The sequence below is a fragment of the Chrysemys picta genome, chromosome 2 (assembly GCF_011386835.1).
Source record: "Chrysemys picta bellii isolate R12L10 chromosome 2, ASM1138683v2, whole genome shotgun sequence".
In the NCBI taxonomy this organism is placed as follows: Eukaryota; Metazoa; Chordata; order Testudines; family Emydidae; genus Chrysemys; species Chrysemys picta.
Window position 1 is genome coordinate 66,156,404 of NC_088792.1, and position 16,799 is coordinate 66,173,202.

Genomic DNA, 16,799 nt, shown 5'->3' on the forward strand with positions numbered 1-16,799 from the left:
GTTAGGTGTGATTCTCTTTGATCCAGTTGTCAATAACAGGTCAGAATCTAAGGTTTCGGCTTGGTTTCGGCTCACATGCTCATTTAAATCACTGGGAATGTAGCTCAGGCCTGGTCTACACTATGGGTTTAGGTCGACTTTAGCAGCGTTAAATCGAATTAAGGCTGGACACGTCCACACAACGAAGCCCTTTCTTTCGACTTAAAGGGCCCTTTAAACCGGTTTCTTTACACCACCTTCAACGAGGGGATTAGCGATAAAATCGGCCTTTGCGGGTCGGAATTGGGGTAGTGTGGACAGAATTCGACGTTATTGGCCTCCGGGAGTATTCCCACAGTGCTTCATTGTGACCGCTCTGGACAGCACTCTCAACTCAGATGCACTGACCAGGTAGACAGGAAAAGACCCGCGAACGTTTGAATTTCATTTCCTGTTTGCCCAGCGTGGAGAGCACAGGTGACCACGCAGAGCTCATCAGCACAGGTAACCGTGATGGAGTCCCAGGATCGCAAAAGAGCTCCAGCATGGACCGAACGGGAGGTACGGGATCTGCTCGCCATATGGGGAGATGAATCAGTGCTAGCTGAACTCCGTAGCAGTAAAAGAAATGGCAAAGTATTAGAAAAGGTCTCCAAGGCCATGAAGGACCGAGGCCATAACAGGGACACACAGCAGTGCCGCGTGAAAATTAAGGCGCTACGGCAAGCCTACCACAAAGCCAGAGAAGCAAATGGAAGGTCTGGGGCAGAGCCGCAAACTTGCTGCTTCTACGCGGAGCTGCATGCCATTCTAGGGGGTGCAGCCACCACTACCCCAACCGTGTGCTATGACTCCGTCAATGGAGAAACACACAGGGAAGACGGTTCGGGGAACGAGGAAGATGAGGATGGAGGTACTGTAGGTAGCTCACAGCAGCAAGGAAGCGGAGAAACCGGTTTCCCCAACAGCCAGGATATGTTTGTCACCCTGGACCTGGAACCAGTAACCCCCGAACTCACCCAAGACCCTCAGGGCACACAGGAGACCTCTGGTGAGTGTACTTTGTAAATATTACACATGGTTTAAAAGCAAGCGTGTTTAATGATTAATGATTAATTTGCCCTGGCAATTGCGGCCAGTACATCTACTGGAAAAGTCTGTTAACGTGTATGGGGATGGAGCAGAAATCCTCCAGGGACATCTCCAGAAAGCTCTCCTTCATGTACTCCCAAAGCCTTTGCAAAAGGTTTCTGGGGAGGGCTGCCTTATCCCGTCCGCCATGGTAGGACACTTTACCACGCCAGGCCAGTAGCACGTAGTCTGGAATCATTGCATAACAAAGCATGGCAGCGTATGGTCCCGGTGTTTGCTGGCATGCAGACAATATCCATTCCTTATCTCTCTTTGTTATCCTCAGGAGAGTGATATCATTCACGGTCACCTGGTTGAAATGGGGTGATTTTATTAAGGGGACATTCAGAGGTGCCCGTTCCTGCTCTTCTGAACAGAAATGTTCCCCGCTGTTAACCACGCGGTGGGGGGAGGGGTGAAGTGATCATCCCAGAGAATCGGGTGTGTGTGTGGGGGGGTGGTTTACTTGGGTTTGTGCCGCATGTTAACCCGGAAACCGCAGCCCCTCCTTTTACATTGAAAACCCATTTTAAATGGCCAACCCAATTCATCCTTGATATGGGAAATGCGCTGCTGTTTGAAACCTTTCCCGCATGTTAAGAAGGTTAAAAAGGCCAAAAGACTGTGGCTTACCATGGCTGCCTGCAAGCCGAAATATGTTGCCTGGGGCACTGCGTGAGTGATCTCTCATACCAAACCGGCAGGCAGAGGAAAAATGCGACCTTGTAATGAAAGAGTGTACCCATTGTTCTCTAAAATGTGTCTTTTTTAACCACCTCTCCCTTCTCCTCCACCAGCTGCAAATGTTTCTCCTTCGCAGAGGCTAGTGAACATTAGAAAGAGAAAACGGAGGACGCGGGACGATATGTTCACGGAGCTCCAGATGTCCTCCCATGCTGATAGAGCACAGCAGAATGCGTGGAGGCAGTCAATGTCAGACATGAGAAAAGCACAATATGAACGAGAGGAGAGGTGGTGTGCTGAATGGCGGGATGAAAAGAGCAAGTGGCGGGCTGAAGACGATAGGTGGCGTCAGCTTGCAGACAGACGGCAAGAGTCAATGCTCCGTCTGCTGGAGCATCAAACTGATATGCTCGAGCGTATGGTTGAGCTGCAGGAAAGGCAGCAGGAGCAGAGACCGCCGCTACAGCCCCTGTTTAACCAACAGCCCTCCTCCCCAAGTTCCATAGCCTCCTCACCCAGACGCCCAAGAACACGGTGGGGGGGCCTCCGGCCACCCAGTCACTCCACCCCAGATGATCGCCCAAGCATCAGAAGGCTGGCCTTCAATAAGAGTTAAAGTTTTAAAATGTAGTGTGTCCTTTTCCATCCCTCCTCCCCCACCCATCCCAGGCTACCTTGGCAATTATCCCCCTACTTCTGTGAGGAATTAATAAAGAATGCATGAATGTGAAAAAACAATGACATTATTGCCTCTGCAAGCGGTGCTCGAATTGGGGAGGGAAGGGTGGGGTGGGGTGGTTGGTTTACAGGGAAGTAGAGTGAACCGGGTCGGGGGGGGGGTTGGAGAGTTCATCAAGGAGAAACAAACAGAAGTTTCACACAGTAGCCTGGCCACTCACAAAACTCGTTTTCAAAGCTTCTCTGATGCGCACCGCGCCCTGCTGTGCTCTTCTAACCGCCCTGGTGTCTGGCTGCGCGTAATCAGCGGCCAGGCGAGTTGCCTCAACCTCCCACCCCGCCATAAATGTCTCCCCCTTACTCTCACAGATATTGTGGAGCGCACAGCAAGCAGCAATAACAATGGGGATATTCTTTTCGCTGAGGTCTGAGCGAGTCAGTAAGCTGCGCCAGCGTGCTTTTAAACGTCCAAATGCACATTCCACCACCATTTGGCACTTGCTCAGCCTATAGTTGAACAGGTCCTGACTACTGTCCAGGCTGCCTGTGTACGGCTTCATGAGCCATGGCATTAAGGGGTAGGCTGGGTCCCCAAGGATCACGATAGGCATTTCAACATCCCCAACGGTTACTTTCTGGTCCGGGAAGAAAGTCCCTTCCTCCAGCTTTCGAAACAGACCAGAGTTCCTGAAGACGCGAGCATCATGTACCTTTCCCGGCCATCCCACGTTGATGTTGGTGAAACGTCCCTTGTGATCCACCAGGGCTTGCAGCAGCATTGAAAAGTACCCCTTGCGGTTTATGTAGTCGGTGGCTTGGTGCTCCGGTGCCAAGATAGGGATATGGGTTCCGTCTATGGCCCCACCACAGTTTGGGAATCCCATTTCAGCAAAACCATCCACTATTGCCTGCACGTTGCCCAGAGTCACTACCCTTGATATCACCAGGTCTTTCATTGCCCTGGCAACTTGGATCACAGCAGCCCCCACCGTAGATTTGCCCACTCCAAATTGATTACCTACTGACCGGTAGCTGTCTGGCGTTGCAAGCTTCCACAGGGCTATCGCCACTCGCTTCTCAACTGTGAGGGCTGCTCTCATCCTGGTATCCTGGCGTTTCAGGGCAGGGGAAAGCAAGTCACAAAGTTCCATGAAAGTGCCCTTACGCATGCGAAAGTTTCGCAGCCACTGGCAATCGTCCCACACCTGCAGCACGATGCGGTCCCACCAGTCTGTGCTTGTTTCCCGGGCCCAGAATCGGCGTTCCACGCCATGAACCTGCCCCAGTGACACCATGATTTCCACATTGCTGGGGCCTGTGCCTTGTGAGAGGTCTATGTCCATGTCAATTTCCTCATCACTCTCTTCGCCGCGCTGCAATCGCCTCCTCGGCTGGTCTGAGTTTCGCCTTGGCATGTCCTGGCTCTGCATATACTCCAGGACAATGCGCGTGGTGTTCATAGTGCTCATAATTGCCGCGGTGATCTGAGTGGGCTCCATGATCCCAGTGCTAGCTATGGCGCCTGGTCTGAAAAAAGGCGTGAAACTAGTATCTGACGGACTAGGGGAAGGAGGGCGGGAGGGAGGGCGGGCCGAGTGACGACATGGCGTACAGGTACAGGGAATTAAAATCAAGAACGGTGGCTGTGCATCAGGGAGAAACACAAACAACTGTCACACAGAATGGTCCCCCCAAAGATTAAACTGAAAACCCTGAGTTTAGCAGGCCGTTGATTTGACGGAGGGAGGGAGGGGGAAGCAAATGAATACAGAGCAAATCTATTTTTTACATCTTAAGACGACGGTGCAGCGTGACTGATAGCCCTCGGCATCTTTCTGGGTGCTTGGCAGCAAATACTGGGCGCTTGTCAGTTAGTGTATTACGATGGCCTTCAGGCCTATTGCACAATCTGCTGCTCAGGGAAGATTCTGCTAATGTGCGATGACCCAACTTGTAATAGGACGGTTACCAGTCGTAATACACCATCTACTGCCAAAAGGCAAGGGGCTGGTGCAATGCAGCCCTACGGCTGCCAGCCCCATGGCTGCCAGCCCCACAGCTGCCAGCACCCAGATCGCCGATGAAGGCTACCAGTCTACTGCACCGTCTACCGCCAAAAGGCAGTTAGCTGCTGCTGCTGTGTAGCAATGCAGTCCCACGTCTGCCGGCACCCAGATGACATATGGTGACGGTGAGCTGAGCGGGCTCCATGCTTGCCGTGGTATGTTGTCTGCACAGGTAACCCAGTTAAAAAGGCGCGAATCTACTGTCTGCCGTTGCTGTGACGGAGGGGGAGGGGCCTGATGACATGTACCCAGAACCTCCCGCGACACTGTTTTGCATCATCCGGGCATTGGGATCTCAACCCAGAATTCCAATGGGCGGCGGAGACTGCGGGAACTGTGGGATAGCTGTGGGATAGCTACCCATAGTGCAATGCTCCGGAAGTCGACGCTAGCCTCGGTACTGTGGACGCGGTCCGCCGACTAGAGCACTTAGAGCATTTTATGTGGGGACACACACAATCGGCTGTATATAACCGATTTCTATAAAACCGGCTTCTATAAATTCGAACTAATTTCGTAGTGTAGACATACCCTAAGTAGAAACTGAGACTATGTCTGTACTACAGAGCTTATGCCAGCATAGCCAGCATAGTGCGGATGCAGCAGATGCAACAGAAGGAGTTTTTCTACTGGCCTAGGAACACCATCTCAGACAACATAAGTTATGCCAATGGAAGCCCTCTTCTGATGGCATAGCTGGGCCTATGCTCAGGTCGTTGTTGGAATTGTCATGTCATGAGGGGGTGTGATTTTTTTCACACCCCTGACTCACAAAGTTGTGCCAGTATACATTTTATATAGTGTAAATGAGGCCTGAGTAAAGACCTCAGGTTTTGTAAAAGGCTGTTTATCTGATTAGTTGTACCTTGTGGAAATCAGACATCAAAAATGTGCTGTATCATTATTATGCTAAACATCGTAAGTGACATTTATCTAGCACAATTCATCCAAAGTGCTCAGGGATCTTGGCGCATTTATTTACATAGAAGGACAAAAATCTAGTCTTAAATTCTGGTGGTGAGGAAGCAAAGGGTGCTGGCCTTATGGACTCATGCTGCTGACACAAACTGCTCAGGGTTGGGTTATCAGACATGACCTCTAGTGCACCTCACTGCAATTCCAAAAAGGAGCAGCCTGTAATCCCCTCTCATGCCTGTTGCTACCTGCAGCCTACGCACAGGGTGGCTGGAGACCTGCCACGCTCCCAAGAGAGTAGACAATAGGGGGATTGGGCAAGGAAGGATAAGGCTCACAGCAACGGGATGCCATTGTTACTCAGCTTTGCTATGCACACATCCTGATGATTTTGTTAAACGTATCCATTTCGTTTTCATGCAGTTTGTCAGCAGCACAGAAGAAGTGGGTATTTTTATTTTTAGAAGGAATTTGAAGGATGAGAAGGATCCTTGCGGACAGAAACCGGATGGCCATGCCATATGCTGTGAATGCCTGGGAGAAGGCAAGCAGATGGGTCAGAGCAGGGGGCAAATGCAATATGAGACAAGTTCTGATGGGTAGTTGAGTATATTTATGTATTTAATACAGTTTTATTTTAATAAAACAAAATAAAGAAAAACAGACTATCCAGTAATAATCCTCCCTGGACCAGAGTCAAGTATTTTTCATTGTTCTGGAGGAGACGTGACTCAGAAGGGTGCTCTTGCGACAGCTAGTACTGGCTGTATTAAGTAGTGCTGATAAGTGGGCCGTCACTCAAACCCTGGGGGCACAGGGAAGTCAGTTATAGAATGACCTTCAGGATAAGACAGGAATTAATCTGAAATCCTGTGATATTATCTTTCACATAACTTGACTCCAAAAAAACTATCTTATGGGCAACCTTTCACATAGGGTACCTAGGCAAGCTTCATACGCATAACCTGCAAGAAGAGGCCTGTGCACCCAAGGAGAAATTTTGGCCCCATTAAACTCAATGGCAAAATTCAATCATTGGGGCCAGGATTTCACCCCAAGATCTTAATGAGAGAAGTGCCACTTACAAGAAACTGCAGCTCACAGATTGCTCTGCTGCTCTCCTAACCCAGCATAGTGGACATTGCTCACTGGACATGCCCTTCTGCTTCCCACACTTAACATACTAATGTTTAAACTGGCCGAGAGAAAGAACTAATTCCCCTTACTGAAAGTTCAGCCTGCCAATCCTCCACATGTGCCCAGACAGTAACCGCTGTGATCCCAAAAACCACATCACTGCTAGCAGAATCAATCAGTATTGCACAAGCTGTTGGCAGCTATGAAGCAGACTGCTGGAGTACTGCTAAGAAAATAGTGTTGGATATGTTCCTGTGTAGGGGTCTGGCTTTGCTTTCAAAAGATAATGCATGCTTAACCTGGCATGCACCAGAGCCTGCAATCCACTGGCAGGATCAGTGGGTGGAGCACGATCTGAAATAGAGTCATCAGTCCCAGAGATCTCTCTGCAGGGCTCAGAGATTAAGGAAATCAGGAATTGCTATTCATATTTAAGGGAGGGAAGGCAGTATATTTATAGCCACTTACCTAATTCCTTTCCTTATGTAGATGAATTGGCTTAGCTTTTCCAAAGAAAGCTGAAATTTTAGAAAAGCCTATACATCATGGATAAGCTACCTTGCCCTTATCCATCCCTGAAATGCTGTCTGAAGGTCAGTCCTCATTGTACAAGCTTGCTTAACCCCTTCACTACTGCTTAATGGGCCAGGTATATCTAATGCTGCCTTCTATACCGGGTATAGCACGGCATTCCACCATTCGGCCAATGAAGCATCAGAATCTCAACTGCACAACACAGATGCTGGAGTGGTGGACCAGCAGAGACGCAGTTAAGAAGCAGCTGAGTAACTTATGCTGTTCAACCATAGGTAAGCAAATGTGAGTGTTCCCCTATCACCCTGTACAGCTGACTGGAGGGAGATCTAGCCATCCCCTAGAGGCTGTGCTTTTCCAATACAGCATGTTAGTCAAATAGTGCACCCAGTGGGCTACAGTAAAAATTGGACATGCACAATACGACAAACCCAGCAGGTTTGCAGGCCTTTAAGGTATGTCTGCACTGTAGCATGGCCATGACTAGCCCAGCTCAGCCGACTCGGGCTTGCAGGGCTCGGGATGCAGGTCTACATATTGTAGTTGAGACCTTCTGGCTCAGGCTGGAGCCCAGGCTCTGAGACCCCATGAGAGTCCCACAGGTCAGTTGACCCAGGCTTGATAGTCAGTGCAGCAGGTTTCCTACTGCAGTGTAGACATACCCGATATTATCCCCCTCCCTATGGAAATAACATAAGTTAAAAGTTATCTGCTGTAAAAGTTAGTGTGTGGTAATGGGCGAGAGCCAGCATTACTTTACCCTAAGCAGAAATTATGCAGTCATAAGATGTGTATTTTTTAAAACCTCACAAGAATCAAAGGCTTTTTTTGTGATCCAGTGATACTTGCCAGAACCATAAATGTCTCTTTTAAGGCTGGCTCTCTCTCCTGCTCAGGTCCACGTTCCCTTGAGATACCATATGCAGTAGATGGGCTGGGATAATTTTTTGAAGTACTTGAGTGTTTTATTAATATTAAGAGCGGCAAATACTTGAAGGATACCAGAAATCTTGTGATTTATACTGGTGTTGATTTATACCAGGAAAGCATGTGGCAGCTGTTAGCCAGATTAACATTATAGTAATGTAGGTTTTTTGGATGTAACTTCCTAGTTTTTGTTTTGTTTTGTTTTGTTTTGTTTTGTTTTGTTTTGTTTTGTTTTGAGGAAGAAAAAAAAAAGAGGATAACGGGGTTCCAGTCTCCGGGACTTGGAAATCTAATAGTTTCCAGAGAACTGAAAGTAGTGCATGTAAGTTTAATAACCTGAGAATACCCACACATCTTTGGTGGTCTGCAGCAGGAAGCCACTCTATTGTGTACTGTAGGTGATTTGCAAGAGTGGCGCTCCTATAACATATGGGAGAGGGGCTCCCAATAAGAGGAAGGTGAGAGTTTCAAAACAGTATGAGGGACTGAAAACAGGGAGTTAAAACAGAAGCCATTATGCACCCTTAGCAATAGCAGGCTGCAACTAGAGCCTACTATAACGTATAGTGATATAGTCATATAATATAGTTATGACATTGTAGCGGGGCGGCCTGGCTTCCAGGCGCCCCAGGAAGCGATGAGCCAGAAAAGCCGCCAGAGTGGGCGGAGCCACCGCGGCCTGTCCCCGCCCCCCGGAAGTCAAGGGGTGGGACAGGAAGTATAAAGGCCAGGCCTCAGCGCTCAGTAGCTGGCCGGCAGCGGGAGAGGACAGACGCTGGTGCCCGAGCTTCCGCGGACCTGAGCCTGCCGAGAGCCCGGTATCCTGAGGAGGACTGGCCGAGCCTGCCGAGAGCCCGGTATCCTGAGGAGGACTGGCCGAGCCTGCCGAGAGCCTGGTATCCTGAGGAGGACTGGCCAAGCCTGCCGAGAGCCCGGTATCCTGAGGAGCGGTCTGAGCTTCCCCCCGCCAAGGGCCCAGAGGGAGCGACAGACCTACCTGGTGCTCGGGGCCCAGAGGAGCCTATGATCTGCGACCCAGCAGACGGAACTCAGGAGGAGCAGGTACCCATGGAGGAGGAGATGGGAAGTGGCCCGGGGATAGCAGACCCCGAACCCATGTCAGTGTGTTGCGGTCAGGATCCCCACTGACTGCGCGGCAGATGGACTGCTGCGGATAGGGCCCCGGGCTGGAACACAGTGGAGTGGGTGGGCCTGTGTTCCCCCCCTGCCACGCCGGGTGGCAGTCTCTCCTCCTCCTCCTTGTCCAAGGGGCCTGGGCCCCTGACTGACTATTGGTTTGCTGTCCCGCCCTGACCCAGGGCCGGAGCTGTTAATTGTGCTCAGTCCCTGCATAAGGGCCTGGGCTCAGAACTGTTAATTGTGTGCTCAGCCCCTGCACAAGGGGCCTGGGCTCAGAACTGTTAATTGTGTGCTCAGCCCCTGCATAAGGGCCTGAGCTCTAGACTGTTAATTGTGTGCTCAGTCCCTGCATAGGGGCCTGAGCCCTGAACTATCAATTGTGTGCTTAGCCCCTACCCAAAGGTCGGGGCTCTAACTGTTATTCGCTTTGTAGTGGGGCGGCCTGGCTTCCAGGCGCCCCAGGAAGGGACGAGCCCCACCCCGGAACTACTACAGACATGCTAGTTTTTTATATATTATAGATGCTATAGCACTAAGAGAACAATAATATTTGTTTCTGGTGGGTGTTGCCTTTTGTACACAGACATGTAACCTATAATCCTACAGGGGCCTCCGAGACCCACAAAACTCATAGGACATCCCACCTCCCTGCCAATTAGAGGGAGACAGATGTGTGAGGGATAATCTAAGCTCTCTTTTTTTGAAGTAGCTTGCTAGCCTTTCCTTTCAAATATATCCTTGAAAATGAAATCAGGGCACTTAGGCTGAAAGTACATTACTGCATTTTCCTAAATGTCAAACTGTTTATTCATGGTCTGTCCAGCTCAAGCTGGCCTTTGGAGTTTGAAAAGAATGGCCATGTGTCTCTGGGTTTCTGGGAGGTTTGCAGTTAAATGTACAGCTGGGGGCCAGTGCTACTCAGGCCACCCCTTGTAGACTAGGGCTGCTGCCAGCTCCCTCCCAGAAGCTGAGCCAGATCCTCTTCTGAACAATTCCTGTGACCTTTGGCCAAAAATAGGGCAACCGCGTAGCTTGAGAAGCAGTGTTGTCTAAATGATCTAGGTTTCTAGTCTATGCCCATCACCATGATATGGAACTGGAAAAAAACAAGCAACTTCTGCATTCTAATCATAGATCTAACATGAACTCTTTCCATGACCCTGGTCAAGTCACTTAACTTTTCAGCCTGTGTGTCTTTCCCTATCTTTAGAATCGGGATACTGCTACTTACCTTCTCACAGAGGGACTCAGTGTTTGTAAAGGTCTAAAATTCACCAGAATGCGTACAACTCCAGACTACCAATGTATTTGGACAACTGTCCCTTCAAAACCTTTTGGAATCCAAAGGATGGGACACTGGCCCAGGAGTCAGGAGACTTAGCTTCTATCTCCAGCTCTACCAATGAGCTGCTGTTGGGAGTGGGACCTTCACCTCTTTATGCCTCCATTTCCCTTTCCACCTTTCATCTATTTAGACTTTAAATTCTTCTCTTACTATGGATCTCTACAGCACCAAATGCAATGGGTTCCTGATCTAACATCCTCATTTAAGTGTTTGCAACTCTTCAGCGATTCCAGCTTAAGCAGAGATTTTCTTGCAGCAAAAGACCGCAGCGATCCCAAGACTCCAACACTACTTTCTATAAAAAGGGCCAATAAAATCTGAGTGTAATTCAAACGACCATCTTGCCAGGCCTTCCCAAAATCATCAGGAACAGTAGGATGATGGTGGAGAAGAGTAGGTTGTCTCAAGCTGTGAGTGAAAGAGTTGTTTTGCAGGACTCCCTCATCCCCTCCCCCTTGCCCCCCGCAAAAAAAAAACAAAAAACAAGTCCAGCTCCCATTACAGACCTTTGTATAAAACTTTTTACATCATCCAAGATTCCAAGCTGCACACACATATTGTCAAATCTATCAATCAACTTGACTTGTGTAGAGTTGACTAAAAATGTTTATTTTTAGAATGGCTAGATAACACACATTTCAGTAGGTCTCTCATTTTTTTATGTTAAAGACTTTAATCTTCCACTGGAGTTTCTCATTTGACATTCATCAAGAGTACAAAGATGGATCTTTTCTTTCTCTGTTTGATAATGTGTCAGAGCTTCCCTTAAAGGTTTAGAATGCAGTCAAAAGATGTCGAACAAAAGTTTTTTTGTTTCTCTTCCAAATAATGTAAAGGAGTTAGCAATATGTTAAAATAACTTTACTTTGGGATAATAGCTTTCTGCTTATCTCACATCTATCTGTCACACTGTCTACCTTCTGTATTAACAAAGTCTACCTTTGGGCAGCTCACACAGTACAGTAGCTGTCAATCTGTCCTCACTCCTGGGTAATTACTGTAAACCATACTACTAATGTATATTAAAGGTGTATTGGTAAAGACAGTAATTTTCCATCTCTCTCCATGACAAAGTCAGAGGTAGTCAAAAAAGTGGCCCTCCAGCACTTCAGATGTGAAGTAATGCAGTACATATCGCTACAGTAGAAACTTTTTCCACTTCAGGGGTCTATTCATTTTGGCAGCAGGCCCACTTTTGAAAGTGAGGAATAAAAAGAGGCTAAGATCATTTAAGACCCAATGGCTACCCAAGGAGCAAGGAGCTACAGATGGGCCCTGACACTGCAACTGACTCAGAATTCTACTCTCTGGGATTTCGTACTATAGTAACACAGAACATCTCCTGTCTATGACTGTTGAGAAAAAAATGGGGGTTGGAGAGAGAAGATGAAAAAAAGAATTTGTGGCTTATTTCCTTAAGTCCCAAAGCTCAGTGGACTGGGGAGGAGACTAGAAGAGCCTTCTGTCTAATGTATTTTGAAAAACTGAAGCACGAGCTGCCCTCTCTTCACCTCTCTTATTTGTCTTGTGATAGTGCCTACAGGCCCACTTTCATTGTGCACCAGAAAAATATAACAAAGCGGAGGCCTCTTCCCCAAAGAGTTTACAACTCAACTGTAAAATGAGAGCGAGCAGGTGGACGCAACAGAGTAAGAGGGTGTGGAGCACAAAAATAACAGTGAGGCAATTATGGACAGCATGATAAGTAGAGTCACAGCACATCAACCTAATCACCCTCACCTCTCTCGTTTACAGATTCTTTTTTAAAGACTCACCTGGTGTCAGAAAGACTAGATGTTGTCCTTCCTGAGGCCTGGCCTCTTATCTGTGTCTGTCCAAGAATACCATTGTATTGATGTAGCCCTTTCTTTTGTCTCTGCCATTGCTGTTTTCCTTCCTTTTCTTTTGTTTTTCCTCCTTCCTTCCGCCATGTTTATTTTTTCTATTGTCTCTCTCATTCCTCTTTATTTTTCTCCTGTCCCAACTGTCTGTGCTCTTAACTCTCACTTTCCTATAACTCTGTTTCCCACTCCTTTCTCTCCCCTTCATCTTACAAATATACCTGTCTTTCTCATTCACTGTCTGTGCTTTCCATCTCTTTGACAAACATGTTTGTAGCTAAAGGGAAGTTTATACCATGTATTAGAGACAAAAGATACTGCCCCCCCCAAAAAAAGCTAGGTTATCATAGGTATATGCCATATGTGTCTGTTTCTTCAATAACATTCCTTCCCCCACACTCATCTCCCTCCTCTGAATTTCACTGCTTTTTTTAACCTCTAAAATCCATTTTTCACTCTATTTTCTCATTGCATTTCCCCCTCCCCTTAGCACCCTCTCTGCTCCCCCTTTAAAAAAAAAACTGCCTTCTGATGAACATGAACCTAATAATATTCAAGTCAAAAATTCAAGCCCCTGATGTTTGAGTGAGTTCAAAGTCTGGGAAAATTAATCTGCCCATCCAAACAGAGATTTGAGCCCTGATCAGAGGGTGTGCTTATGAAAATTGTACTAGAATCTCTGTAGAATTTGCCCAGTTCTCCACAGGGGTTCCCTAGCAATATTCAGTGGAAGGATGGGTGAACAAATATAGGGTAGAGGATCTCTGCAGTTTCAAAGCCCTCTTTCAAGTCTCCATACCTTTAATGACAGTTTTTTCTCCCCCATGACTCAGAATGTTTACTTAATTATTTTTTTAAATAAACTATAGTTTATCATTAGCAAATGAAGTACTAACTGAGATTTTGAGCATCCCTTCAAACATTCAAACACTTATAAAAGTGTGCTAGTTCGATTAATCTCAATAGAAGAAAATAAATTAAAAATATATAAACCGCTTAGAAATGCGAGTGTCTGATTTATGTGTCAAAACATGACCACTTTCCCCCTCCCTCCAACCATGCATTTCAGTTTAAATGGTTTAAGATTTTGTCTACAAAGCTGGCAGAATTAAATAGTTTAGCATAAAGTATCACCACTGTCCCTCTAAGACTTTGCAATAGGTCCCATTAACATTCCAGTTTTATATGTACCTGGTCTGAAGAGAATTAGCCATTGGGTGTAGCGTAAGTTACCTGCCTTGAGCAAAATGAGCAGCTGAGATGTGTACAATACCTGACCATGCTTGTTAGGCTATTTGCTCCGGTAAGCACATACTGTACTAGTGAATGCCTGTCATTCAATTATCTTAAGAAACTTCAGCATGTAGTTAAACAATAAAACATGACAAGACGTGTTATTGAGTAAAGGTCATCTGGTGCCTAGAAGTGTCTAATTACATCCTTCAGTTATTAGCTACAATTCATTTTTTGAAACAGAGATATTTGAGATGGTAAAACAAGAATATTGATTACTACTTTTAATGATGTAGATATCTTTCAACTTGGGGAGTCATTGATGGAAGAAGGATAGAACCCAAGATGGTGCCATTGAACAGATACCCATAGAAAGCCAGTGAGATCCTGATCCTGACCCCACTGAAGAAGAAAGCTTTGGATCTGGTCCTAGTATTTTGTGAGCTAATGTCCTAATGGATTCATCACAAACTCAACTCAAGGTCAGAACAGGCATGGCTTCTTTGTGATCCAGAGAACAAAATGTATGTGCTAGAGCACAAAACTGGCTTCAGTAGCTCTTGAGTTCACTGACCTGGTGCAAGTCATTTAACCTCGTGGCCATATTTCCTAATCTGCTCCAGACCAGCAGCACAAAATGGGTGGATTCTGGCTGGAAATAGCCAGATATTTCTCCTTGTAGCAGGGAGCTCTCTGCTTCTGAAAGCCAGTAATGCAGCAGAGCTGTTTTTTCTGTTCCTCAACCCCTTAATAATCCCATAATATCTTAATCACCTTGGATATATCAGGAGAGGGAGGAGGCATGGCAGCAGTGGGCTGAGGACATGGCAGAATTCTGTTATGACAATTCACACGTGTAAGTTAGAGCAGCTCCTTGATGGCTCTACCTAACGCCAGGACTGGCCAGTGCTACATTGCTCCTTCCTGCCAGCCCCCCACCAGCTGGAGCTCTGATGTGGAGGAGAAATGATCATCTACCTATATAGACAAAGATTAAATTTACCTACCTCACTGGAGCATTGTGAAGATTAATTAGATGATATTTGTAAAGTGCTGCATAAGTATTATGCGAGAGAAGCAGCTGGCTCTACATTCTCCCATTTTCAATGTGGCAACACAGTTTTAAGAGGCAATATAGAGGTACAGATGCAAGAAAGGTTCATACTCTGTCAGTATACACCACTTTTTCATACCATGTGTTATGGGCTCATAATATGGTTCATCATTTTGAGAAATTATGACAAGCTGACAATGTAGCTTATTACTAGAAAATGAGTTGCCTATTTTGTCTATTGTAGCACAGTGAAACCTATTTAAATAAAAACCTGATTTAAGACTTGAAGCTGTTGGCTTCATTCACAGCAGGGAGAGCTGAAAATTACTTGCCACATGCCGGTAAATTACCAATTTCTACCATTTTATTTAAAAAAGGAAGTGCTGTTTCTTTGAACTGGGAACACAATGTGATATGTGCCACATTTTCTGAAAAAGAAATAAAAGGTCACTGTGTGTTACTCTGATGTAATTTAAACCAGGGCCGGCTCTGCCGCCGCGCCCCCCCCCCCCCCAACCCCGGAGAGCAGCAGGGGAGGGTGCCGAGCCCGGCCGCGGGCCGCTCTCCCCGACCAGCCGGAGCGCTGCGGGAGGGCGGCGAGCCCCCTCCAGGTGCCGCCCCAAGCACGAACTTGGTGGGCTGGTTCCTGGAGCTGGCCCTGATTTAAACACATGGGAATTCATTCCTAATTTAACTATGTTAGTAAACTCTGGGTGTGTGAAGTCAATGCAGTTACAATATCAAAAAGTCTGGCCATTTAAGTGCAACCTGCACCTCAAACTTTGTGATGACCCTTTGCTGTACACTGTCCAGCCCTCTGTAAATGAACAGATGAACAGTGCCCCCTTAAAATGCTGTGGTTTGTGTCATAGATTCACCCCAGGACTAAGACAAAGACATAAAAACAATTGTAAGAAGTGGGGGAATGTTACTTAGGGCCCAGGATGTTGTTATTTGTATCTCATTGTGTTTTCTTTCTGAATTACAGAGAACCTGTCAAACAAATCCTGTGTGCAGTTTCCAGAAGTGCATTAGACACATTTTACATGAACCAACACTTGATTGACTAGAGATGAATTAATTTTCACTGAATAATTTGACAAGTTAAGCCCCAAAATATCTACCTTTAGATCAATTTCCTCAAATCTATTTGTTGTTCACACTTGTTCAGTGAATTTCTTTTCAGCTTTTCTATTCTCTTGCCTAGCTGTGAATATTCTATGTTCAGATCATGCAGTTTTGTTGTGACTGGGCAGACACTTTCTGTTCCCTGATTGGATAAACGTGAAAGCAATTCCCACACAAGTACTGAAGTTTGCTTCATACAGACAGTTGTGCCAGCAGACTGGATCACTAGAATGCCCGTGGAAAGTGACTACAGAAGGAGCTCAAACATGGCCTAAGCAATTCATTTCACAATTTGAATTAATATTTGTGCAGTTTTATTTGCCCAACTCATCTTGAAAGAAATGCTTGATTTGGGGTCCATCAGTGTAGCTCCACTTAAGCTAGTAGAGCTAACCCTCTCTGTCTTTAGCTATGTCCAACTGCGGGGAGCTGTCACAGGATCATTTTACACAGTACTTTATATTCTTCATACACAATTTGATTGAGTAGCATTTCTATTATCCATTACAGCCGCCAGGGCCGGCTCCAGGTTTTTTGCAGCGATCGGTGGCACTTCGGCGGCTGCTCTACCATGCCGTTTCATTCTTCGGCGGCAATTCGGCGGCCGGTCCTTCCCTCTGAGAGGGACTGAGGGACCCGCCACCGAATTGCCGCCAAAGACCCGGACGTGCCGCCCCTTTCCATTGGCCGCCCCAAGCACCTGCTTCCTGCGCTGGTGCCTGGAGCCGGCCCTGACAGTCGCAATATCAGTCTTCAGTGAAATCTTAATGGAACTGGTTTTTAAAGGATTCACACCAAGATGGAGTAACCAACAGATGTGAAATCACATAAAAGCAAGTCATTCATAGATAATTTAGCCCTCTTTGGTCCACCACTTGTGAAACTGATCCCTGGTCTTTGCTAATGAAGGCTAATGCAGTTTATAGATAATAATAGAACTTATCGATATCAGCTACCTTAAAGAGTGGCCAGTTTTAAAGAACCCAACAAAGTCACTAACTGCTTAA